General features: G+C 40.4%; 1 protein-coding gene across 2 annotated transcripts in view; it reads right to left on the bottom strand.

Moving 5' to 3' along the window:
* bin3 (bridging integrator 3) overlaps window positions 1-25,984 on the bottom strand; it is a 193,430-nt gene that overhangs the window by 5,311 nt on the left and 162,135 nt on the right. The gene's annotated exons all lie outside the window — the stretch shown is intronic.

The following is a 25,984-nucleotide window of genomic DNA, read 5'->3' as shown; positions in this document are numbered from 1 at the left end:
TGGTGAGATCTATGTTAAGCAGTACAGTCTTCACATTTAATAGCACACCAAAGCTTCAGTGACCACCATCTCATTCTGCTAATCTATCCGCCAGGTGCACCCAATCTTAGTTCTATCTCCACTGCGCCATTCATCTATAATAGAATTAGCTGGCTCACGTTTGAGCAGTGTGCTGCAGTAAATGGTCTATCTGACAAAAATAGACAGACTTTCATAACAGCTTTCAGATCTTTCAAAACTGCCTTACAATTAATTCAGTACTTCCAAAGTGAACTCACTTTTACAATGTGGAAAAGTGGTTGTGCGCAGTAAGCTTCCATGAACAGCCAGCGAAATAATGACCAGATGTGGCCTGGTTTGCTTTCAGAGTTACACACCAGAAACAAGCCTATCAGCCCAACACATCCATGCCAACCATAAATTATTCCTCTCCACTAATTAAAATCTTCCTCTCCAAACTCTCTGGCCACTCACCTACACTAGGGGCAATTGACAGAAGCCATTTAACCAGCATGCCTTTGATACGTGGAAAGAAACTGGAGCCATCCCAGAAAACCACGTGGTCACAGGGAGAACATGTGATATAACACAGACAGACTGAGGTCAGGATCGAACCTGGGGTCACTGCAGCTGCCACGCACAATCCTTACCTGGTATAATTTATATGTGACCGTAAGCAGGGATTAAAGACAATACCTCACTGCCATATCTCAGTGGTGAAAACAATAAAGGTTGACCTTACCATCAACATTCATATGCTACAAAGGATCTGTGATCATCTCTGAGCAGGCAAAACACCAGTTTAATGACTGCTCTCAAGTACAATTTGATATTATTTAACTAAACGTAGACACAGGTACATTAACCAAATTGAGACAGGAGACTGGGTTATGAGGGAGTTTTCACAAAAGAGTTAAACTGAACAAAACTTGAGCACGTGGAATTGGTGGTACTGATCTGAGGTCTGGTTCATAGGAAACATGAAGGCGGAATAAACAAATCATTTTCAGGTTAGGAGGTATAACTAGTAGAGTGCTGCAGAGGTCAGTGCTGGGCCCTAGCTTAGCATCTTCTTACTTCCCAGTGTAAGTGAGCAATATGTCACCATCCACTTAAAAATCCTCAAATCACAATGAGCTAGACAAAAGACTTAATTACATGGATTGGACTGCTTGCATAGAACAGACACAGAAAAGCCATTAAGCTTGAGGAAGCTGCCATGAGCAGACAGAAAAATGCAGTACATCCCTGCACAACCAGTCTCTCCATGAAGGAAATACTTCACACAGTAAGACCTTAAGACATAGAACCAGAATTAGGCCATTCAGTCCATCAAGTCTGTTCTGACATTCATTCATGGCTGATCCCAGATCCTACTCAACATCATACACCTGCCTTCTGGCCATATCCTTTAATGTCCTGACAAATCAGGAAATGAGCAATTTCCGTCTTAAATATACACACAGACATGGCCTCCACCGCAGTCTGTGGCAGAGCATTGCACAGATTTACTACTCTCTGGATTAAAAAAAAATCCTCCTTACCTCTGTACTAAAGGCCTGCTCCTCAATTTTGAGGCTGTGCCCTCCAGTTCTGGATACCCCCACCATAAGAAACATCCTCTCCAAACCCACCCTAGCTAATCCTTTTAACATACAGTAGATTTCAATGAGATCCCCCCATTCTTAAAGTTCCAGTGAGTACAGGCCCAAAGCTGTCAAACACTCCTCGTATGTTAACCCCTTCGTTCCCAGAATCATCCTCATGAACCTCCTCTGGGCTCTCTCCAATGTCATCTTTTCTGAGATATGGGACCCAAAACTGTTGACAATACTCCAAGTGCAGCCTGACTAGTGTCTTATGAAAGCTCAGCACTATCTCCTTGCTTTTATATTTGATGCCCCTTGAAATAAATGCCAACATTGCATTTGCCTTCTTTACCGCAGACTCAACCTGTAAGTTAACCTCTGGGAGTCTTGCACAAAGACTCCTAAGTCTCTCTGCACCTCTGATGTGTGAACCTTCTCCCCATTTAGATAATAGTTGTTCCTTTTACCAAAATGCATTATCATACATTTCCCATCTGCCACTTTTTTGCCCGTTCTTCCAATTTGCTGCAATCACATTGCTTCCTCAGCACTACCTATCCCTTCACCCACCTTTGTATCACCCACAAACTCTGCCACAAACCCACTGATTCCATTATCTAAATCACTGACAAATAATGTGAAAAGTAGCGGTCCCAATATTGACCCCTGAGGAACACCACTATTCACTGGCAGCCAACTAGAAAAGGCTTATTTTATTGCCACATGCTGCCTCCTGCCAGTTAGCCACTCTGCAATCCATGCCAGTATTTTTCCTGTAACACCGTAAGATTTTGTCTTGTTAAGCACATTATCGAACACCCTCTGAAAATCCAAGCAAATGACATCCACTACCTCTCTTTTGTCCACCCCGCCTATTACTTCCTCAAAGAACTCTAACAGATTTCTCAGGCAAAATTTCCCTTTACAGAAATCGTGCTGACTTTGACTTACTTTATCATTAGTCTCCAAATACCTCGAAACCTCACCCTTAATAATAAACTCCTACACTTACCCAATCAGTGAGGTTTGGCTAACTGACCTATAATTTCCTTTCTTTTGCCTTCCTCCTTTCTTAAAGAATGGAGTGACATTTGCAATCTTCCAGGACCACGCCAGAATCAAGTGATTCTTGAAAGATCACGACCAATGCATCCATTATCTCTTCAGCAACGTCTTTCAGGACTCTGGGATGTAGTCCATCCGGTCCAGTTGACTTATCCACCTTAAGACCTTTGAGTTTGCCTTGCACTTTTTCCTTTGTAATAGCAATGGCACTCACTCCTGCTCCCTGACACTCACAGACCTCTGGCACACAGCTAGTGTCTTCCACAGTGAAGACTGATACAAAGTACCCATTAAGCTCATCTGCCATTTCTTTGTTCCCCATCACTACCTCATCAGCCTCATTTTCCAGTGGTCCAATATCAACTCTCAGCTCCCTTTTACTCTTTATATAACTGAAAAAATATTTTTGCTATCATGCTTTATATTATTGGCTAGTCTGCCCTCATACTTCATCTTTTCCCTCCATATAACTTTCTTAGTTGCCTTTTGTTGGACTTTAATAGCTTCCCAATCATCCAACTTCCCACTTATATCTGCTACATTAAATGCCCTTTCCTTGGCTTTTATGCAGTCCTTAATTTCCTTTGCCAGCCATGGTTGCCTACCCCTGCTATTTGAGAACTTTTTCCTCTGTGGGACATATCTATTCTGTGCCTTGTGAACTATTCCCAGAAACTTCAGCCATCTCTGCTCTGCTGTCATCCCTACCAGTATTCTCCTCCAATTCACCTGGGCAAGCTCCTCTAACATGCCTCCGTAATTCTCTTTCTTCCACTGCGATAATTGTGCTTCTCCCTCTCAAACTGCAGTATGAATTCAATCATATTATGATTACTGACTCCTAAGTGTTCCTATACATGAAGTTCCCTAATAAGATCTGGGTTATTACACAACACCCAATCTAGCCTTTCCCTGAGTGGGCTCAAGCAATAGCTGCTCGAAAAAGCCATCTCGTAGGCATTCACCAAATTCCCTTCCTTGCGATCCGACACCAACCTGATTTTCCCAATCCACTTGCATATTGAAGTCCCCCATTACAATTCTATCATAACCCTTATTACATGGCTCTTCCAGCTCCCTTTGTAATCTCAACCCCACATCTTGGATACTATTTGGAACCTATATATCATTCCCATAATGTTACTTTTTACCCTTCAGTTCCTTAGCTCTACTAACAAAGATTCAGCATTCTCTGACCCCATGTCAGCTCTTTCTAAAGATGTATTCTATCTCTTACTGAAAGAGCCAGACCACCACCTATGCCTTCCTGTCTGTCCTATCGATACAAAAAAAACACTTTGATGCTAAGCTCCCAACTATGGCCTTTTTTCAGCCTGAAAGCTTCTTTTCAGCACCTGGTCTGAAATTTTAATGATTTCTCGGACACTAATTAATATCAGCGAGGGTTACTTCTGAACAAATAAAATTGAAATCAAATTGAAACCGTGCAGAAAACATTATCCTTCTCATTCTGAGACAGAGATCTGCTAAACTGCAGATTTCTCAAAATTAATAATCACTTGAGAAACAGTACTGATAAATCAATGGTTAACTGTGTTGAAAAATAAAGAAGAGAAACAAGTTGGTCTAAACAGACAAAAGAAAGAGCTCCACCATTGTGTATTAGCACAAGGAATAAATGTGGAAGGCTCTGTATAGGCAGTACAAGCATATTCTATTCATTAAGTTATAAAATATCTTCAGACATGTAGAAGACACAGATATTTTTATCCTAACAAAATAGCTAAATTAAGCTACAGTGCCTGGAGATTCATTCCCAAATAGATGAACTGAATATTGTTTTCAAGTCATTTTCTCTTCTGAAATTCATTTATTGTCTTTAATATTATATTCCTTACCACGGATGAATTTTCAGGCAATACACTCAGCCTACAGTGGCTATAAAAAGTATTCACCCCCGCCCCCAACCGCCAGAAGCGTTCATGTTTAATCGTTTTACAACATTGAATCACAGTGGATTTAATTTGACACTTTTGGATGCTGATCAACAGAAAGAGACTCTTTCATGTCAAAGTGAAAACAGATCTCTACAAAGTGATCTAAATTAATTACAAATATAAAACACAAAATAATTGATTGTGTAAGTATTCATCACCTTTAATATGACACACCAAATCATCACTGGTGCAGCCAATTGGTTTTACATCTGGATCTGGCAGGTCCAACTGCTGGTGAGACAGTATCCTGGCAAAAACTACACCATGAAGACAAAAGAACACTCCAAACAACTCCATGAAAAGGTTATTGAAAGGCACAAGTCAGAAGATGGATACAGGAACATTTCCAAGTCACTGAATATTCCTTGGAGTACAGTTGAGTCAATTATCAAGAAATGGAAAGAATATGGCACAGTTGTAAATCTGCCTACAGCAGGCCATCCTCAAAAACTGAGTGACCGAGTAAGAAGGGGACTAGTGAGGGAGGCCACCAAGAGACCTGTGACAACTCTGGAGAAGTTACAAGCTTCAGTAGCTGAAATACAACATGTACCTACAACACGTCCATATCCGTCCATCTTTCTTACATCCATGTGCCTATCCAAACATTTCTTAAAACCTCTAATGTATTTGCTTCTACCACTACACCAGGCAGTGCCTTCCAGGCATCCACAACTCTGAGTAAAAAAACTTACCCCTCACAGCCCCCTTGAACCTATCCCCTCTCACCTTCAATGCATGCCCTCTGGTCAAATGGCAAAAAAGGTGAACTTGCTTAAAATCTATTCCTTCTTGAATGATCAACAACCTGAAACAATGCAATGTTCCACAGATGCTGCCTGACCTGCTGAGTTGCACTTGCTGCTTTCATTGCTTTTCCATCCATCATTTATTGGTTTGCTGATTCATTTAGCTTCCAAGATTATTTATGGATGAGGTTAACTCCATACTTTTATGCTGAACAATTACGAAAACATCTCGCTTTCCAAAGTAAACTCCTTTCAAAAGGACACCACACTAATTCATGACCTGAAATTAAATGAAAGCTGCTTTGGGTTAGGGATGGATTTTGAAACAAGCCCCACACTTGATCGCACTTAGAAAGCTCCTAAACATCGGTTTGTGGGAGTTGCCATCAGTTGGCAGAAAGTCCTGAATACATACAAGCTTGGGTCAGGGCAGAGAGTTAGTGGTTTGTATAGGACTCCAGAAATGTGAAAAGATCTGCTGTTTTCTGTTTGTTTTTCAAATTTTTTTATTCACACAGTTTCTGGCCAACAGGAAATTGCAGGCTGCTACAGGGATCACTTCTGTGACTGACTCAGCAGAGGCAAGAGGGGGCTTAATCTCCTTTTCCTTATTTAAAGTGAGTTATATTGATACCTTCATGTTAGATGAGGGATTTATTGAATCTGGATATCTTAACTTTAAAAAGTTTTATTAAAGACTATGGTTACATTTGGTTGCCGTCAATTTTTTAAACAGCAAAATTAACGTTTTATTATGTTTTGCAAACTAGTACTTAGTGGTTTTTGAACTAGCCCAATAAATGTAACTGGCTCCAATCCTATGTGCCTGCTGCATACTCTAATGAGTATGGCAAAGTTGGAAATTGGATCACAAGACACTATTTCTTCTCTAGCAAGTTTTGAGAACTTAAAAACCCGAGGTTTTAAAACATTCAAATTCCCAATACTTTCATCTTATTCCCAGTAATCAACATGCTTTCTTGAGCAATACAATGCCTCATGGTCTAACAGGAAGTGGCATACTGCAGCTGTCTCCAGCATGTCGAAATCTATCCTGACCTTCAATGCTGTCTGTGTGGAGTTTGCACGGTCCCTCCTCCTGTGAATCCTCGCAATTTCTCAGGATGCCCTGATTTCCGCCCACATCCCAGAAACAAGTGGATTGGTAGGCCAGTTGGCCACAGTATATTGACCCTCATATGCAGGTGTGGCGTTGATGTGAATGTGGGAAGAATTAAACAATAGGACTAGTGTTAATGGGTGCTTGATGGTTGACTCAGACACAGTGGGCTAAATGACTCTAATTATACCTAACCAGAATGTTTTAAGATCTTCTTTTAGTTTCAAAGCTTGATACTGTAAGTATAACTTGTGAGATACAATCAATTCAAAAAGGAAACAACTGAACTTGCTCTAAATCTACTATGAATATACAATACGCTCCCCTACTATAGCATACTGGGTGAGCATTTGCAGAAACTCAGCAGGTAAGGGAAGCTTCCTTATTAATATCCCAAGTCCTACCAGCCCACTGAGGATGCTTACAATACTGAGTTGCTCCAGATATTGGCAGGATTTCACAGTGTAGTACAAGTTTCCAACCCAGTTCTGATCTCTGAGGAGTGCGCTAGAGGAGGTGTTTCACACTCAGCTAGAGGCAGAGGGCCAGGAAAAGGACATGCTCATCAAATTGCTTAGTCCACGTGCATGGACTAGTCACACAGAGGCAGAGGCCAGGTGTTAACTCTGTTCTCTCTTCTCCCTGCTATTTGAAATCCAAATCCTGTCAATGCAGATACTGATGGTACCTGATGCCTGGCTGTAAAACTCTCAGTAATGAAACAGTTACATTTGATTGTTGTCAATGATTTCAAATCAGCTATTTATTATCTTTTTGCAAATTGACAGTTAGTGGTTTACTAATTAATACTACTTGTAAGTGTGTACGGTTTTGTATCGGAATGGTGTGCATACAAGTGTACCACAAGTACCTTTCTTAACTATAAATCAGTAGAGGAACTCAGTCTAAAATGATCAATAATACACCTTGAGAAAAATTCTGCAAATATTCTGCAGTGAGCTGGTTTATTACATTCCAGAGACAAACCTCTTCAGTGTCACCTGAACTTACCTTCTGTCAATTTGGGTCAAACGCCTCCATCCCACACGGTTGCACTGCTCAGCTTGTTTCCAGCTACCAACTAATGGTCGTGTGGGCTGCAGTGAGTAATACAGCTGTTACTGGCTTGTGAACTTCACCCAGAGCAGCCCCCACATCCAAGGAGGCACCGAGTAATCTAACCACATCTTCAAGAAATTGTCTCTTACTGATTTTTCCTTCCCTCCAGTGTTTGAAAAAGTCAGTAGTTCTGATTGAATTCATGTTTTATAAAAAAAAAGTTGTAATAATATTTGTTGATTAAACAGTAAAGTCTATCCATATAGTACATGGGTTAAATCTTAACTGGCTGAAATGATCAAAATGATCATATTTTGAAGTTAGTTAAAGAGAGATTTTTGTTGCTGATCCCTTGTGTTCAGACAGAGAAGGCATTGCTCAGGACAAGGCCATTTTTATAATAAGAAACAGCACAGATTGAACGGAACAAACAGCAAGCTGTACACTCTGGAGACTGGTGGTTCACTTTCACAGTAAGCCCTCATGAGGTCACATGGTTTTTTTTTACAAGTTCCCACATCTGACCAGACGTGGGTGGGGAGAATTTCAGTTGGGTGCCTTGTGTACTGCTTCAGTTTAGGTCAAACAACACACAAGAGGGATGTTCAATCCCCATACACGATTCAGAGAAGTACCACAAGTCTGATCTCAGGCACTAGAGAAATATTACAGGATTTTGGGCTTTTCAGCACTGGAAGCAGAGGCTGAAACAGACTCAAGATTTCATAATGTAACAAGATTCTCAAATTAAGTCATTATAAAATGGCAAGGATCTTTGAGGTGGTTTCAATCTTAACTCCTTAGTTTCACATTTCTTAATACAGTTACCTAAACAAAACTGTACATTTTTTCCATTAACCTCTTCCTTTTCACACCCTTCCCCTTCATAAGCCATCCATGGTTTGAAGGTCTTATTAATATTTTGCAACTAAATTGTTCATGGCATCAATCCTAAATTTTATCCCCACTTTTTCTTGACTACAGCAATAGTTTCTCTCCATGACATCCTATCACGAAGCACTGCAGATACCTGTTAGAATTTGATAATCCCAAGAGAACCCAAGCCTAGATTTAGCAAAAGGAATCTTTGTAACAGGAGATTTCGTCCCGTGGGATTTAATCCTTTCAACCCTGGTGCAATTCTGCAAATATGTGCAGTACCCCATCCAAGACGGATGTCCTTGCTGAGCCGCGGTGCCAAGAATTGAGCACAAATCTTCACAGAGAACCCTGAGAAACTATAGTCAGTTCCACTCTTCATTCTCTTGAGACAACTTACACATCCCAGATTGTTCTTATTTTTTAAATACCAGTCCACAAGTTTTTAATGAAATTTTGTATTTGGACACAAATTCCTGAATTACAACTCTCAGCACTTTGACTCATCTTTCTCAATTTCAAAGTCATCCATCTTCCATTTTTCTTTAGAAAAAGCACAAGTATGGTGAAAGTTTTCATTACAATACCAGAAGCTGCTTTTTCAGGGATGATCAGTACATAAGTGGACAACAGATAAGAATGTTGTTTTTTCTGCGACTGGGTGGGTTGGGGAAATGGTGATGGAAGGAAGCGAGGAGATAGTGCAATTATTAATTTCCAGCCTTGGAGATAAGAAACTGCAGGTTCTGGAATTGGGAGCACAAAACAAACTGCTGGAAGAACTCAGTAGGTTGAGAAGCATCTGTAATAGGAAACCTATAGTCAATGTTTCAGGTTCAAAGGGCCTAGACCTAAAACATCAACTGTCCATTTCCTTTCACAGATGCTGTCTGACCCGCTGAATTCCTCCAGCAGTTTGTTGTTTGCTCCAACTTCCAATACTATCTGCTTTGGGTAGAGGACAAATTGCTGGACCTAAATTTGGGCAGCACTGGAGCACAGTGGTTAGCGCAGCGTTTTACAGTACAGGCAGCCCAGGTTCAATTCCCATTGCTGTCTGTAGGGAGTTCGTACTTTCTCCCCGTGACCATGTGGGTTTGCTCCGGGTGCTTCCGTTTCCTTCTACAGTCCAAAGATGTACCATTTGGTAGGTTAATTGGTCATTGTAAATTGTTCCCTGGCTAGGCCGGGGTTAAGTTGGGGATTGCAGCTCAAAGGACCAGAAGGGCCTACTCTGTGCCATAGCTCAATAAATAAATAAATAAATAAATAAATAAATAAGCTTCAACTTAATTACCATCGATGATCCAACTGAAGAAAGACCTCCAAATTGAATCCCATACAACCAAGTGAAAGCTCCGAGAAATGAAACCATCAGTGTAGCGGTGAAATAGATCTGTAAGTTACATCAGAGATCGTCGTGTAGAGGTTGTTAGGTCACTGAATGGGCTAGAACTAGTGATGACAGCAGAGGACAAGATGTTTTCTTCAAAATAAAGTGTTTAAAAAATTGTATAGACAGTTTTGTAATGATTAATATGGCATGAGCAAGTAAAATAAAATGAAAGGAATGACTTTCACTGCTAGTGCCTGCTGAATGGGTTGAATGGCCTCCTGCAGCAGTGTAATTCCATGCGTGCAGATGCAATGAAGGATGTGATATACATACATCTGGCACATAACTTACTGCAGTCGGGTCATCAAATACCATAAGTATTTAAACAGTAAGTTGCACATGCTCTGAATTACGGGGACTACACCACTGATTCCTGGAGGGAGTAACATGATGTATTTTTTTTCACTGTAGTTTGCTTGATTATTCACAAATAGTTAACCAGTTGAAAAATCAACTCCGATCCTACAGATCTCCATAGGATTCAGTTAGTGATAACAGACATCTATTCTGGGAGTCTCCCGCATATTGATAGCGGCTCCCCAACGCCCACAAATTATATACAATGTCCCAGAAATCAATTTTTTGAGAGCGAGCGGGCGAGAGAGTGTCAGAGGGAGCACCCCGATTGGTCTCACTTTGTGCTAAGTAGACCTATCAGTTTTCTCTGTGGGCGAGCATTACAGTCAACCTCTCTCTCTCTTTCATTGTCCATCAGTTCAGTTTAGTGTCCTGCAGCACCGTGGCTGAGTGTTCAAAAAAAAGAAAGTATAAAACCTACTTCGCCCCAGACTACACTAAAGTGTACCCTTGCCTAATAGGGGTCAAAAATAATGACAGTGTGGCTCACTGCACTGTTTGCAACAGTGACTTTTCTATTGCCCATGGTGGGTTAAATGATTGTAAAACACATGTTGATGAGTTTTGGGGGAAGCTATCCAAAGTAAAATCTGTGAGCACAGGGCAATTGAGATTCAAAGAGCTCTGCCAGTTGATGAAGCTGCTTTTGGTGCTGCCAAATTCTAATTGTGATGTAGAAAGGGCATTCAGCATGGTGTGTCACATTAAGACAGAATTCAGAAGTCAGCTGTCTCACAAAACACTTATGAATCTGATGTCTTGCAAAATTAACAAATTCATTGACACAGACTGCTATGAGGTTGAGACTTCCAGCAAAACGCTCAAATCTGCCAAGCAAGCCACATCACAGTACAAGGAAAGTTTGCAAAAGTAATAGTAAAGCTATTTTGTATTAGCATTTAGCTGTTAGCATTGAGACTGCCAACAAAATACTCAACAAGGAATATATGTGTGTGTGTGTGTGTGTGTGTGTAAATAGTTTCAATATGTGATCAAATAAATTGCTGTGTTCTTTCATAATCAAATGTCCTGTATACATTCACCCTTGGAGGTCAACCGGTGGGGGGGGGGGGATATGGGGTTGTGGGGAGTAGGGGTGGTGGTGCTACCTCCCTGAAATGAGTTTTTGTGGGGTGGGATGTGTGATAAATATGCAAGTTCGGATTGAGGTCTGTATGGACCTAAGAGAATTGACCTAACACAAATTTGCTTGTAGCATGAATACATCACTATAGGGAACTGCTGAAGCACAGCACATTGGATCTTCTCAGCTCGAAAACTGGAGCAGAGTGCGTGACGAGGTAGGAAGGAAAAGGCTAGCACCTGTAGAGAAAGGTTCACAACCTCAAAAATGCCCCAGAGCACATTGCAATGAATTAATTAGTCTTGAGGTGTTGTTATTGATGTTGGAAATGCAGGATATAAAGAAGGTAGCTAAACACTAGTCCTTTAAAAGATGAATCAGGGGAATCAATAATGGGAGAAAGCTAAGTAGCAGAGATGCAAAGTAATTATTTTGGATTAATGGCAGAGGACACTAAAAGACACCCCAATAAGAATAGATAATAAAGGGGCTTCTGGAAGGGAGGAACTTAAAGCAATCAGTTAAAGAGGCTAAAAGCCCCCATCCCCTGGATTGACTGCATCAAAGAGTCTTAAGAAGTGCTGGATGTATTGGTTGTAATCCGACAGCAATTCCCTGGATTCAGATGTTGTAATAGATTAGAAAATAAAAACATAATGCCACTATTCAAGAAACGAATGAGGCAGAAAGCAGGAAAATGTTGGCCAGTTTTAATCTGTTTTGTTATTGGGGATTGATGTTATCTATTACTAAGTAGGTAACACTATGATATTTGGACAATCATATGACAGCAGAATCAATATGATTTTATTAAAGGGAAATTATGTTTGACAAATTTACTAGAGGTGTAAGAAGCATATTAGATAAAGAGTAACCAATGAATAGAATGTATTTGGACTTCCACAAGGGATTTGATCAAAAAATATCACTTACTGCACAAGATAAGTATACACAGAGTTGGAGTAATAAATTGGCAGGGTGGCTAGCTAATAAAAGTGGAAACACTGGGAGAAATGGTACTGCCAGGGATCTCATCTGTTTATAATCTATATGTATTACTTAGAAAGAAGGGACCAAGTCTACGACAGAAAAATTTGGTGATGATAGGTGGATTATAAAGTTGCAAGGAATACACGAAAAGCTTACAAAGGAACATGAGCAGGTATATGAATGAGAAAAACGTTGACAGGTAAAGTAAAATGTGGGAAAATGTGAGATTATCTACTTTGAAAAAGCAAACTACTACTCAGGACAAGTAAATGTTGATGTACAATTGGATCTCAGGGTCTTGGTATAGTAAATACATCATTTGGCATGCAAATATAGCAAGTAAATAGGAAGGCTAATCAAGTGTTGGCCTGTATTGCAAGGAGACTAGGGTATAAAATTATTTCGATACATTACAGGACTATGGAGAGGTTGCATATGGAGTATGCCATATAGTTTGGTCATCACATTTAAGGAGATATATGTACACAATAGGCTGAAACTTGGGATGAAGGGGGTTACATATGAAGAAATGTTAAGTAGGCTGGGACTTAAGGAACATGTAAGGTGATCTTATGGAAAATGAAAGATTCTGAGTTGATTTGACAGGATGGTTGCTGTTTCTTCTTTTAGGTGTATTAGAATTAGAGGGTATAGTTTCAGAAAAAAGCATCATCCACTTCAGCTGAAGATGAAGAATTTCTTCTCTACAGGATCATGAATCTTTGAAATTCATGAAAGGTGGAAAGTGACAAGATTCAAACTACAAGGGTGATGAGGGATGTGGGATGAGTGCAAAGACATTCAGCAGAATCTTGATGGACAGCAAAATAAGCTTGAGGAGTCAATGGCAAAATTCTGCTTCCCATGTGAAATTCTGTCTACACAAAGCAAGGACCTTAATTAAGTAGGATCATGACAATCTACTTTAATGATATTGCTTAAGAAATAGCTCGTTCCTGGTACACCATAGAGAACTCCCTTGCCCATCTTCAACATACAAAGGAGGGATCTCATTATGGAGTAGGCATGTTCTCATCAATATCATCATTACTACAATCAGAGAGGAAATACTGAAGCCTGAAAATACAGTCAGTGTTTTAAGAACCACTTCTTTCCCTCCACTATCAGATTTTTGAATGGACAAAGAACTCATGAACACAACCTCACTATTTTTTGTGCTGTTTGTACTACTTATCTATTTTTTATATATTTACTGTATCATTATAATTTATAGTATATTTTATGTATTATAATGTACAGCTGCAACAATAAAGCAAATTTCATGACTTATGGTCAGTGATAATAAACCTGATTCTGATTTTAATGTCCCATCTGAGAAATGGCATCTCTGGCAGTGTAGCTTTCTTTCAATATTGGATTGGAACACAAGTCTAGATATTTGTGCTGGAGTCTCTGGAGTAGACTTATGACCTGATGACTGAAAAACCGAGAGTTTCCATCAACACTTCAGAAATACTTCATTCCTATACTGAGCTTTGGGGCAATCTGAGGTTGTGAAAATCATCAATTTTGTTTCTGCCTGATCTCATCTATAGAAACCCTTGAAGTCATAAATGACAGGAAAGATATGATTTGGATTACTTTAACACACAGCTTTTACTGTGAGCAAAATCTCAACAATCACCCAAAGAATTTTCTCATTTCCTGTCCCAATATGGAATCACATAACCAGGTGAAAAACAGATTGTTGTACTTAGTGGACTCACAACACAGAACAGACATCAGGCCTGGGCTTGAAATTTGTAAGTGTGCAACACTGCAGGAGGACGAACAGGAAATACTGTGTGGAGGCAGCTGAGTTTTGGGCTGGAGTCTCTGAAGGGAACTGCTCCAGTGCCTTTAAGATGCGCATTACAATTGGAACTACCATTATTCACCTTCAGGGAAATAAAGGCAACAGCAATCAAAAGTGAGGACCAGAGCTGGCTAATAATCTAATCCAGGCTCATGTGCAAGTGTCTGTTCTTATTGTATTGTTTCAAACAGGGTTGTTGGATTAGGAGTGAGCGTGATGACATTTCCAATTTTCTGAGTAGAGAAATTTCTCTTGCACTTTGTTATAAATCACCGATTCCTTGTGTTAGGTTTACAGACTGCAGATGTAACTTTTGGCAGCTACCATATTAACCTCTTTTATAATTTTGTATGTCTCAAATTAACTCACCTCTTGTTCTGGAGAACACCACCATAGTTTCTTTTGTCTCTTTACTGTAAACAATCTAATAAACTAATTTTGGCAGCTTCTATATTACCCACTTTCATATCTTTGTACGTCTCAAATAACTCATCTCTTGTTCCTGGGAACACCTATATATATATATATATATATATATATAGTTTGCTCTACCCTTTCATTAGAAACAAATTAAAAACTCATGTTAGATGTACATGAGGCTGCAGTATCTGGAAATCTGGAGCAACACACAAAAAGCTGGAGAAACTCAGAACTCAGTGGGTCAGGCATCATCAAAGGAAGGAAATGGACAGTTGACGTTTTGGGTTGAGACCCTTCATCAGCTCTGGATAGAAAGAGGGGAGACAGTCGGCATGGGAAAGGGCTGGAGCAAAGGCTAGAAGATGATAGTTGGATCCAGGTGAGGGGAGTAATTCACCTATCACCTGCCAGCTCTTGTCCCAAACATCTTTTACACTGGCAGTCTCTCCTCTTTCTATCCAGAGCTGATGAAGTGTCTCTACCCAGAACATCAACTGTCCATTTCCTTCCATTGAGGTTGCCAGATCTGCCAAGAACCTCCAGCGTCTTGTGTTGCTTCAAACAAATCATATCAAAGTAACTTCAATGCAAGGATATTACTTTTTTATCTTTGGAAATGAACATTAAAATAAACTTCAAGAACTCCAACCAAAGACATCTACGATCATTGTGAGACTTCCTTACTTTTGTCTTCTAATACCCTGGATGATGAACAATGTACAATTTACCTCTTTATTTGCTTCCTGCATCTGGTTGTTTACTTTCTGAAGGTCATGAACCTGCATTTGAAAATCCCTCTGTTCAACAACATTTGTCAGTTCCTCACCAGTTAGAAAATACAGTTTCTCAGCTTCTATGAAACTAAATTACCTCGTATTCTCCCACATTATGTGCTGCTTCCTTTTTGCCCATTCATTCAACACGCCAACACCCCTTTACATACCATTGTGTCCCCACACTTCACTTTGCCACCTAGCTTTGCATCAGCAAATCTGTTAACATCAATTTGGCCCCTAAATGAATGTCTACAATATAATTATAAATAGTTCATGCCCCAACACACTGGTTCATCTGAGCCATTTATATATTATTTGAGTAGCTATGAGGTCAGCATCCACTATCAATAGTCAGAAAACCAAAAAAATCAACCGGTCTATCTATGTTTACATGTCACCCAACTTCCCATGAGCAAAATCATTTTACACAACCACACTGCGTGGTACTTTATCAACAGCCTTTTAAAAATTCAGTACATATTTATTCATTTACAAGATGTGGGTGTCACAGCAAGCCTGCAACTACTGACTGCACATTTGTCCCACTTGTGAGCTGCCTTCTTGAATTACTGTCACCATTCTGTGAAAGTACTTAGACAGTGTGACTGGATTGGAAGTTTCAGGAGTTTGACCCAGCAATGAAGGAGTGACGGTAAATTTCCAAGTAAGGGTGGTTTGAGTATCTCAAACTGTTTATCTCCTGTGACTTTCACACACGGCAAATGGTGCGAAAAACAAAAAGTATCCAGTGAGTGGCAGTTCTGTGGATGCAAATGCATTGATAATGAGAGAGGTCAGAGGAGGATGGCCAGACTGGTTCAAGCTGACAGGAAGGTGACAGTAACTCAAATAATCATATACTACGACAGTGGTGTGCAGAACAGCATCTGTGAACGCACAACATATCAAACATTGAAGCAGATGTGCTACAGAAGCCGAAGAATGTGTACATACACTCAGTGGCTACTTCATTAAGTATTAAGTATAAAATGGCCACTGAGTATATGATTGCTACACTCAGTTTTTTTGGATGTAATTTTCATTGTAATTTTATAGCAACGAAACAGATTCACCAGAATGGTAACTTATTTTTCAATTTGTGTGTTGGTGCTCTTTGCATGTTGTTCTACACTCCACATTGAACCAGGTCACCCTGGTCTCTGACTTTGTCATATTTGAGTGAGACATAAGCCAAGTTATGAGCACAGTCACAGAATACTACAATACCAAAAGAGGTCCTTCACCCCACCATGTCCATGCTGGGCATCAAATATTCTCTATATTAATGCCATTTACCAGCAGTTGTGTTGGTCTGCAGCCTTCAATGCCTCAACTCAAGAGTCATCCATATGTTTCTTAAATGTTCCTAGAGTCTTTGCTTCTCAAGAAGTGCATTCCAGCTTCCCTTAAAAACCTTACTCCTCGCCGTAAACCTTTGGCTTCCAGTCTTAAAAATATAGTTTCATACAATCCTGCCGTGGCTCCAAGACGTTTAGCTCAAATGACAGAATCATATGCACCAGGCAAAGAGGTGAGTACAGCTTCAGCCAGGTTGATCAAGAGGACTGGCTGTATTGAATGGCCAGGTCAAATGATTTTGTTTATTATCAGAGAATGTATACACCATACAACCTGAAATACTGGTCTTCGCAGACATCCACAAAAAACAGAAGAATCCCAAAAGAATGATTGACAGAAAAATGTTAGAACCCCAAAGCACCCTCTCCCCTTCCCTCCCCAAGCAGAAGCAAGCATCAGCCTCTCCCCCCAAAGCCTGTTTCAGCCAGAAACAGTGCCCACCACCCACCAAGCAACAGCAAAGCAGCCAAAGAAAGACCACGATCCGCAGTCAACGAAAACTATTGTTTACAACAGTTGTACATGCTACAGGCTCCCTCTCTCACTACTAAGGGACACAGAGATTTCACACATTTTCACATCGAAAGGCGAGACTGACAGTCGCTGTTACAATATTACAGTCTGCCGCATCATTTTTTTTTATTCCCTGAATCTCCTACGCGAGAGTTGGCAGCAAACTCTCCCACCATCGAGAGAAAGAAGGCAAGAGTGCGACCGCTTGACTACAGAGATCTCCACTCAGAGAAATCCTGATGTTCCATCTACCACGACACCCGTCATCAATACCAGTCTGGAATCGGTTGTCCACAGGGCCGCACCCTGGAGGCGCCATTTCCAAGCCACAGTTTACACTAAACAATCCATTTTGTTTTATTATATGTGGTTAGAGCCACCAATGCTTGCTACGCTTCTCAAATGTCAATCAACTGAGTGTCTTGATCAGCCACTTCAGAGCCAACCATGCTTCTGTGGGTTTAAAAGCCATATGTCAGGAGGCAACTTTCTCACCGAAAGAAGATTTATAAAAAAAATAATAACCTGGCAGTTTCTCAATCACTATCACTGATCCTTACATTATGTCCAGAATTTATTTTATTAACTATATTTAAAACTGTCTACAGCTGAGGTGGGATTTGAACTCCTCTTCACATCATTAATCCAGTCCAGTAAAATAAAATCTCTATACCACCACTCTCTGAGGAAATATAGAGACGTCTTTCCTTGACAAACATCACTGTGGCTCTTGGTCATTCAATAAGAAGATTCATTATTATCGGATCGAGTAAAAATATTGAAATTCTGTTGCCAGCTGCACACGAACAGTTAGATTAACAATTACTGAAGGGAGCCTGTATCCTGCGTTCTGTCACACTGTGTGTTGATGTACTAACATGCCACGCATCATGGAGGCATCATGGATTAAATGAGCCAAGAAACACTTTTTGAAGAGCAATGTGCCATCAATCCAATCTAGTTTAGATGAAGTGTAAGTGCTGGCAGTATTACAGCTGGTGGCAGTGCAGCAAGGGATTAAAGGGAACTCATCTGTACAATGACAGCATGAGAAACCATATTCATGACACATACAGAAGAGCTGAGAAACAGGCCATTGAAATTAATCATAGGCAATTATATTTAATCCAATTCCAGTACACTTTAAAATAAGTTGCTAATCAAATTAAGACAGAGTCTTCTCCCAGTAGTTATCTTGTCCACTAGAGCTCAGCAGCATTATTGCAATTTTATATGCCCCTCAACCTGAGGTCAGGAGTATGACTATTACTTATCTGGAACTCTACAGTTGTTATTATATACTCAGAGCTATCTATTATGTGGGATTTTCTCTCAAATGACAAGTAGGAGCAATAGGATGCCACATTCCAGTCTTACAAAGTTCTGAGCAATCAACAATGCACAATTTATCAACCGCCTAAATTCTGGGTCATGTTTCAGGGCACCCACATCAACTACATCAACAGTGAAATGCTCCTTGCTCTAATTAGTTCCATTTCTAGGGAAGGGATAAGAAATGATATGGACAGATGTGTTTTAATTTTTTTCCCCAGAGCAAATTACTCCCTCCCTTCTCTGAAGACCTTATTTCTGGAGCAAAGGCTCCACAGTCACCAGCTGCCTTTCTCTGTTGCATGTAAGTAGCCATCTCTTTTGGTGCCTGTTTCACAGGGAAGACAGGGATCGGAGAGAATCGTGCCAGGTGGTATGCATCCCATCCACTGCCGAACAGAAGCAACAGATAATAGAGGGTGAGTAGGCAAAAGTGGGGAATGACGAGGATACACAAAAGAAGGGACATATTTTATCTTACCTCATTCTATCCAGCATTATCGATCAACAGCTAGTGTGCTGTAAACCAAATGCCAGCGGACAGCGCTGTTCTTGCACTCCACTGGAAGTTGCTGCCAGAAGGATCCTCTACATTCTCCCACTTGGTAACTTCACTGAACGTGTGATCAGGCACTATCTCTCTGCTGTTTTCAAAGAGCATGGGCATCATACTGCAAGTACTAAGGATACAGACACACATACAGGGAATGAAGTTTGCTGAGGGGATCCACTTGGAAATACTGCAACGAGTTTGTCCCGCAGTTTACGACCCTAAACGTTTGGTACAGTACACAGTTGCTACTAAATTGTTGCCCGCAGAGGATGAAACATGCAGGACACAGGGAACTTGGTACTGTATGTAAATTGAAAGATTCATACAGCAGCCCAGAGGTGTTCCTCACAGCAGAGGAGGACACACTGGATCCAATACACAGCTAAAGTTGCTTTGAGAGAAGTTCTGTGGGCAGATTGTGTTAGTGTTACTGTCTTTCAGAAGCTGCTACAAGGGTTTGGTCTCCAGAGGACACTGTGGCATCCCTTCTATACTCCACAGCATTGCATTGTAACAAAAAAGAAAGTCAGAGCCACTCACTGATGTTCTTGGCATCATCTCACTCATAGGGAATTCCGTGCACACAGAATGCCTGATACTGATGGTAAGTCAGGGGTCTGCTTGAGTGCTACTGCAGTTTTTCCAACAGCTCTGTCAGAAGCCAGGACGAGGACAGAAAGGATGTTACATTAGGCTGTCAGTGCAACAGAACAAGAGATACATTGTGACATACAGACATCTCGTGCCCCTTGAATTTTACCATCCAGCCATCTCATGCCATTTCTCAAACTGCAGCGCTGGATCAGACCAACAAGTTCAAATGGCACAATCACTGTAACGGGAAGAACACAGGCTGCAATGAAAAAACACCGAAAAGCTGTTTTTTACAACAACATTTGCAACTTTTTTGAAAGACAGGACAAAGATGAGATGCACATATAAATGTGAAAGAGTGAGAAAACTTTTAATATAGGGGTGGCACAGTAGCACAGTGTTGAACTATTAGTTAACACTGTTTCAGCAATGGCTGGAAGAACGGGGTTCAATTACTGCCACTGTCTGTACGGAGTTTGTACGTTCTTCCTATGACCGTGCATTTCGTCCAGGTACTCCAATTTACTCCCATGTTCCAAAGACATACAGTTAAGGCTAGTGAGTTTTGTGCATGCCATCTTGGTGCCAAAAGCATAGCAACATCAGCACATCTGCTGATGTGAACTTCCCACTATTCAGGACATTTACAGCAACAGGTGTATAAAAAGGGCCCAAAGGATCATTGGGGACCCAAGTCACCCCAAACAAAAACTGTTCCAGGTACTACCATCCAGGAAACAGTACTGTAGCATTAAAGCCAGGATCAACAGGCTCTGAGACACCAAGCCATCAGACTGATTTAGCAGGAGGAATGTTTTGTTGTATACCTTACAGTACATACTATTTATTACAAATTACTATAATTTACACAGCACACATTCAGACAGAGATGTAACGTAAAGATTTTTACTCCTCACCTATGTGAAAGATGCCCAGCACAATCCTCACGATTTGATTTGACACAAATGATGCATTTTGCTGTATGTTTTGATGCACATACGATTTGAAAACAAAATTTAATCTTAATCTGGAGAAGATATCCTATATCATAAGGCTAGAGAAGCTCTAACAATCTGTACCAGGGCTGAAATCCTCTCAACTGATGGCTTCGTTCACCATTTTCCATCCTACTTCATCCATTAGAATTGTTGATAGACCACTACCTCAGGAAATAGGTTTACAAAGTAGCAAAGCAGCCCAGAGCAATCTGGACACTTGATGGAAGACCTTAGCATCTCAGATTGTGCCTGAATGAAGCAAAAGTGGATACTATTTAATCAGAGCTGAGCTCCGGTAGTAACCGTGAGACCTGTACAGCTTGTTCCGTCTATTAGAATAATTATGGTGCTTCTGGGACAAGAAGGACATGAGAAGGGCAGCAATGCGATAGGCAACATGGACAGGAAGGCCAGTGAAATAGAAATATGCAGCAGTTGATGGTGCTATTTTAGTTATCTTGGCGCATGAAGATTACTGCAATCTCCACGAGGAAGCAACAACGATTTGCTAGAGGAATTGTTCTGCACAATTTCACAAAATTGATCTTAATGGTCCCCGGAGATCCCAAATGCAATGCCTCCATACCCAAGAATCAGAATCAAGTTTCATATAACCAGCATATATCGTGAAATTTGTTAGCAGCAGCAGCAGAACAATGCAATACATGATAAGGATAGAATAATTAAATTTTTACAGTAAGTATATATATGTTTATTAAGTAGATAAATTACATATAGTACAAAAACAGAAACATAAAAATGTGAGCTGGCATTCATGATTTCAATATCCATTTAGAAACTGGATAGCAAAGGGGAAGAAGGTGTTCCCGAATCTGATTCCTTTCTTAAGCAAGGAGCAGTACCCTCAGTAAACCTTGCAACAGTTTTTATAACACACTTGTTGCTTACAGCAAAGAGATAGAATGGGCCCTTCCAGTCCTCATTCTACTCTTAGCTCTGACAAAAGGAGATTATCAGGCTGACACAGGAAAAGGATTCAAGGATACAACTTCGGCATTGATTATTAAGGCACCTGTCCATGTGACTCAAAATGGAAGATGATTGAGGATCATATTGAGAACATGAAGGCCTTAAATTGGGAACATACCAAAGCCTCTGCAAGTGATGGAGGGAGTACTATGCCAAACAGCTATCTACCGCCAGCCCCATCTACTACCCAGAGTCTCTTTCTATGTTTTCCACATTCATCCTATCTGCCACTTCAGAACCCACAGAACGAGCACAGAGGCAAGTCATTCTCGGTTCTGAGGGACTGCTCAAGAAAACTACACAATGAATTGCAGTGAACTGATGACTGGAGATATCTGCTCTATAATTCTATAGTCCACTCTACTAGTATATCAAGTAGAAAGTACAACTACTGTCGAGCTTCATTCAGCAAGAGACAGAAACAGAATAAACAAACTGCATATTACACTTCATTTCCACAATGTGGTTCCAATCTTCTCAGTGGAACATAATTCTGAAAGCAAGTGTATGAAGAACCCCAAGCATTTAGTTAATGTGTTCATACTGGCCTGTTTCTTTTTTAATGAGCTTGGTACAGTCCTTCATCAAGTGTAGAACTACAGGCGATTGTAAAATGAACAATATGTAGGAGCACTGATGGTTATTTACACACCAGCAGCAGTGAATGTGAATAGGCCAACACAATAAATGATAACTCATCACCTGAGACCTGTAGCTCCATTCATTACTCACACCAAGGGAGTTTCCGGGGGAAAAAATCCAGCGATATAATTGGCTAATGCCATTTTAAAATGATTTTTTAAAAAACTTCTTAAAAATGAAAAAGCTGTCAAACTAGATTAAAAAAAACTCAATTTTGTCACTTCAGTGTAAATTGGTGTTACTTATGCAAAGGATGACCACTTACAAGAGACATTTTTATCAATTCAATGATCCACATTGGAGAGTGACTTAAAGTAGATGAATCACGATTGATACTGGGGCAGCACAAGTGAACACGAGGATCTCCTCAGGATTCAATACATTCTGCAGTAAAGGCCCATTAAAACTCTTCAAGCTTTGGTAGAGCCAGATGAGCATTTTTTTTAACTATAGGATGTTAATGTATTAATACATCAATACACTTCTACACAATTCTTTAAAAATCAAATCATATTTCCAATAAATCGTGTAAGCTGGAAAACACTTCTCTGGAAGAAATAAATGGGCAGATTGTTATTTAAATGGGGAGGGAATTCAAAATGTAGAGATGCAAAAGGATTTGGGAGTCCTTGTGCAGGTTACTCTAAAGGTTAACCTCTAGGTTGTGTCGGTTGTGAAGAAGGTAAATACAATCTAGAGGTATAGGATATAAGAGCAGGGATGTGATGTTGAGGCTCTAAAAGGCACTAGTGAGACCACACTTGGAGTATTGTGTGCAGTTTTGGGCTCCTTATGTAGCCCCCTGGGTCACCTCAGGCTCGCTCAGCTCGTTCTCGTCTAGGGGGAGCAGCCTTCGGCCCCGCCAAACTGGGTAATCGGCTGGTGTGGATGCTGTGTGATGTCCCCGCCTCGCCCAAAAACAGACAGTACACCATATGCGATTAAATGAGTACAATTTATAAAGGTTACTATAACTAAGTGATTAATAACGATACAGTATATATGAAGGAAAAAATAAAGAAAAGGTGCCAAACTTATCAAAGTCCAAACCACTTTGTGCGCAACCGTTGGAGCTCAATTACTGAAGTCTTCTGGCCACCATTCGATCCCCTCCGAACTCCTCGACTTGCAGCTCAGGACCACCCGAAGTGGTCAACCAACCACATCTATCTTCGTCTCCTCTCCTCGGGGTACCTCCTGGCCTCGGACCCCCCCCCCCTTGGGGTCCGTTCCTCACCCTGTTTACAACATAGCGTCCTCTCTCTCTCACCCCCTCGTGCCGATCTCCCCAAAAGCCCGCCAACAATAGCTTACAGACTCAGAAGAAAGAACAACATTAATCCCAATTGGTTTACAAAGGAATACAATTCTCATTATCAGTAAATTTTAACCCAAACAAGCTTCCAGCACTCTCTCACAACAAAGAAGCATTCCTACTTTTAACAAAACAAAGAAGCCATTTTGATTACATACACAGTAACAAAGAAAAAGAAGAAACCCCCTTTACACTTATTTTAGAAAGGACACACTGACATTGGAGAGGGTTCAGAGAAGATTCACGACAATGATTCCAGGAACAAAAGGTTACCATACGAAGAACGTCTGGCAGTTCTTGGGCTGTATTCCCTGGAGTTCACGAGAATGGGGGGGGGGGGGGCGGATCTCATAGAAACATTATGAATGTTATAAGGCCTGAACAGATTAGATATGGCAAAGGTTTTTCCTGTGGTAGGGGAGTCTAGGACTTCAAGATTGAAGGATGTCCATTTAGAACAGAGATGCAGAGAAATTACTTTAGTCAGAGGGTGCTAAATCTGTGGAAGTTGTTGCCACAAGCGGCTGTGGAAGCCAAGTCATTGGATGCATTTAAGGCCGAGATAGATAGGTTCTTGATTTGCCAGGGCATCAAAGAATATGGGGAGAAGGCAAGGTTGTGGGGATGACTGGAAGAATTGGATCAGCCCACGACTGAATGGTGGAGCAGACTGGATGGACCAAATGGCCTACTTCTGCTCCTATATCTTATGGGCTTATGGTCTAAGTTTCAAAGAAGCATGTGAAACAGAACCAGGTACGTTTGGAAGATACACAGTGCGCTGATCTACAGTGTGCATGCTTTTAAGGGAGTGTATGTGTGTATGAGAGAGCGAGTGTGTGTGCATTAAAGTGCACATCTGTACAGGGAGAGTGCATGCAAGTTTAAGAATGCAGGGATCTAACTTTTTTTGCTGAAGTAAAAATACAAATTGCACTGTGCAACTGAAACTAAATGACAATCAGGAAAGAAAGATGGCTTTGTCTGCCAGAATAAATTGCCTAATTATAAACCACTTTTTTTCAGGAATCTATGCTGATTAAGTGAAATTTTGTCTGCAAGATCACATTCATGAAAATTATCTGATCAGAAATATAGTCACCATTCAATGCTTTACATAAAAGCTGCAGCATATTGTACAAAACAAGTAAAACCTTGTTTCCTCGGGAGATCCCCTTTCCTCCAAGCTTGTGCTAAGAACTTACAGCTGCACTTTCACATCCAATACTTTCTAAGAAACTTGGGAAGATGCAAATTGTGGAAAGAGGATGTATTAAACTGGTGAGATAACTGAAGTAATAATTTGAAAGTGATGCAAGTTCCCCATAAATCATGTTAAATGCTCTGAAATTGTTTTGAATCCCATTACGGTTTCCAACCAGTCCTGATGAAGGGTTTCAGCCAGAAATGCCTTTCCATAGATGCTGCCAGACCTGCTGAGTTCCTCCAGCATTTTGTGTGTGTTACTCAGGATTTCAAGCAACTGCTGAAACTCATGGGTTCGTGACTTCCAACCTTAGCTTTTTTTAAAACCAGAAACACCTTTCTTCTGTCACATTACAGAAAAGCAACACATTCAGATCCATGCTTCCTGACAAAAACGCAGTAATTAGATGTTTCATTCAGTAGACCCAAATGGGCCAGCTGGTGTGATATGTACCAGGGTTTGCAACTCATGGCTATAATTGCACTGTGGGTCATTTAGTCTTTCACTCTTAAAGTAGAAGGCCATATCACCTGTAAGCTAAGGTTGAATAATTCAGATCTTTGAATTCCACTAGCAAACTAAACATCATATTACTTGAATATGTGAAATTAGCAGCAAAACAAAAGCCCTAGAAGGTTTAAAATTGTAGTCCGCACCCTACACAAAAAGAATCCAGTAGTACATCTTTAGTACAAACAGCTGCCTTCCAAGTTTACTTTTCAATGATACGGCATATTGTCCCTTCAGCCAAGCAGTGAATTACCTATCAAAACAAAGATCGAATCCAAGGTCCAGCAACCAAAGAAAAGCTCACAACGTTTGAAGATACATTTGGAACAAGCTGTGCTTGCAGTGCATTACCATACATAGATGTCTTGACATAAAATTCGTAAATGGAGTTAATGGAACAAACAGAGCAGATAAAATCTAATTCACAGAACAGCAAGAATTAGGAGAATCACCTTGACCCAATGATACAGTTATAATGGGACAGATACTTGGTTATCTACATACAGAGGACTTTGAAAGTGGAAGGACAGGTGGATAAGGCACTTCCTTCAAAAAATGCAAACAGAATAATAGGCTTTATAATTCATGATGTTAAGCATGAAAGGAGGATCTACTCTAAATCTTTAGAACCTACTTATTAAGCCCCAAGTAGAACATTATATTTAATTTACTTAGAAGGATGTCAGAGCTCTGCAGAGGGTACAGAGGAAATT

Source organism: Hypanus sabinus, chromosome 1 (assembly GCF_030144855.1).
Source record: "Hypanus sabinus isolate sHypSab1 chromosome 1, sHypSab1.hap1, whole genome shotgun sequence".
NCBI classification, from domain to species: domain Eukaryota; kingdom Metazoa; phylum Chordata; class Chondrichthyes; order Myliobatiformes; family Dasyatidae; genus Hypanus; species Hypanus sabinus.
This window is presented reverse-complemented; position numbering and strand designations above follow the sequence as displayed.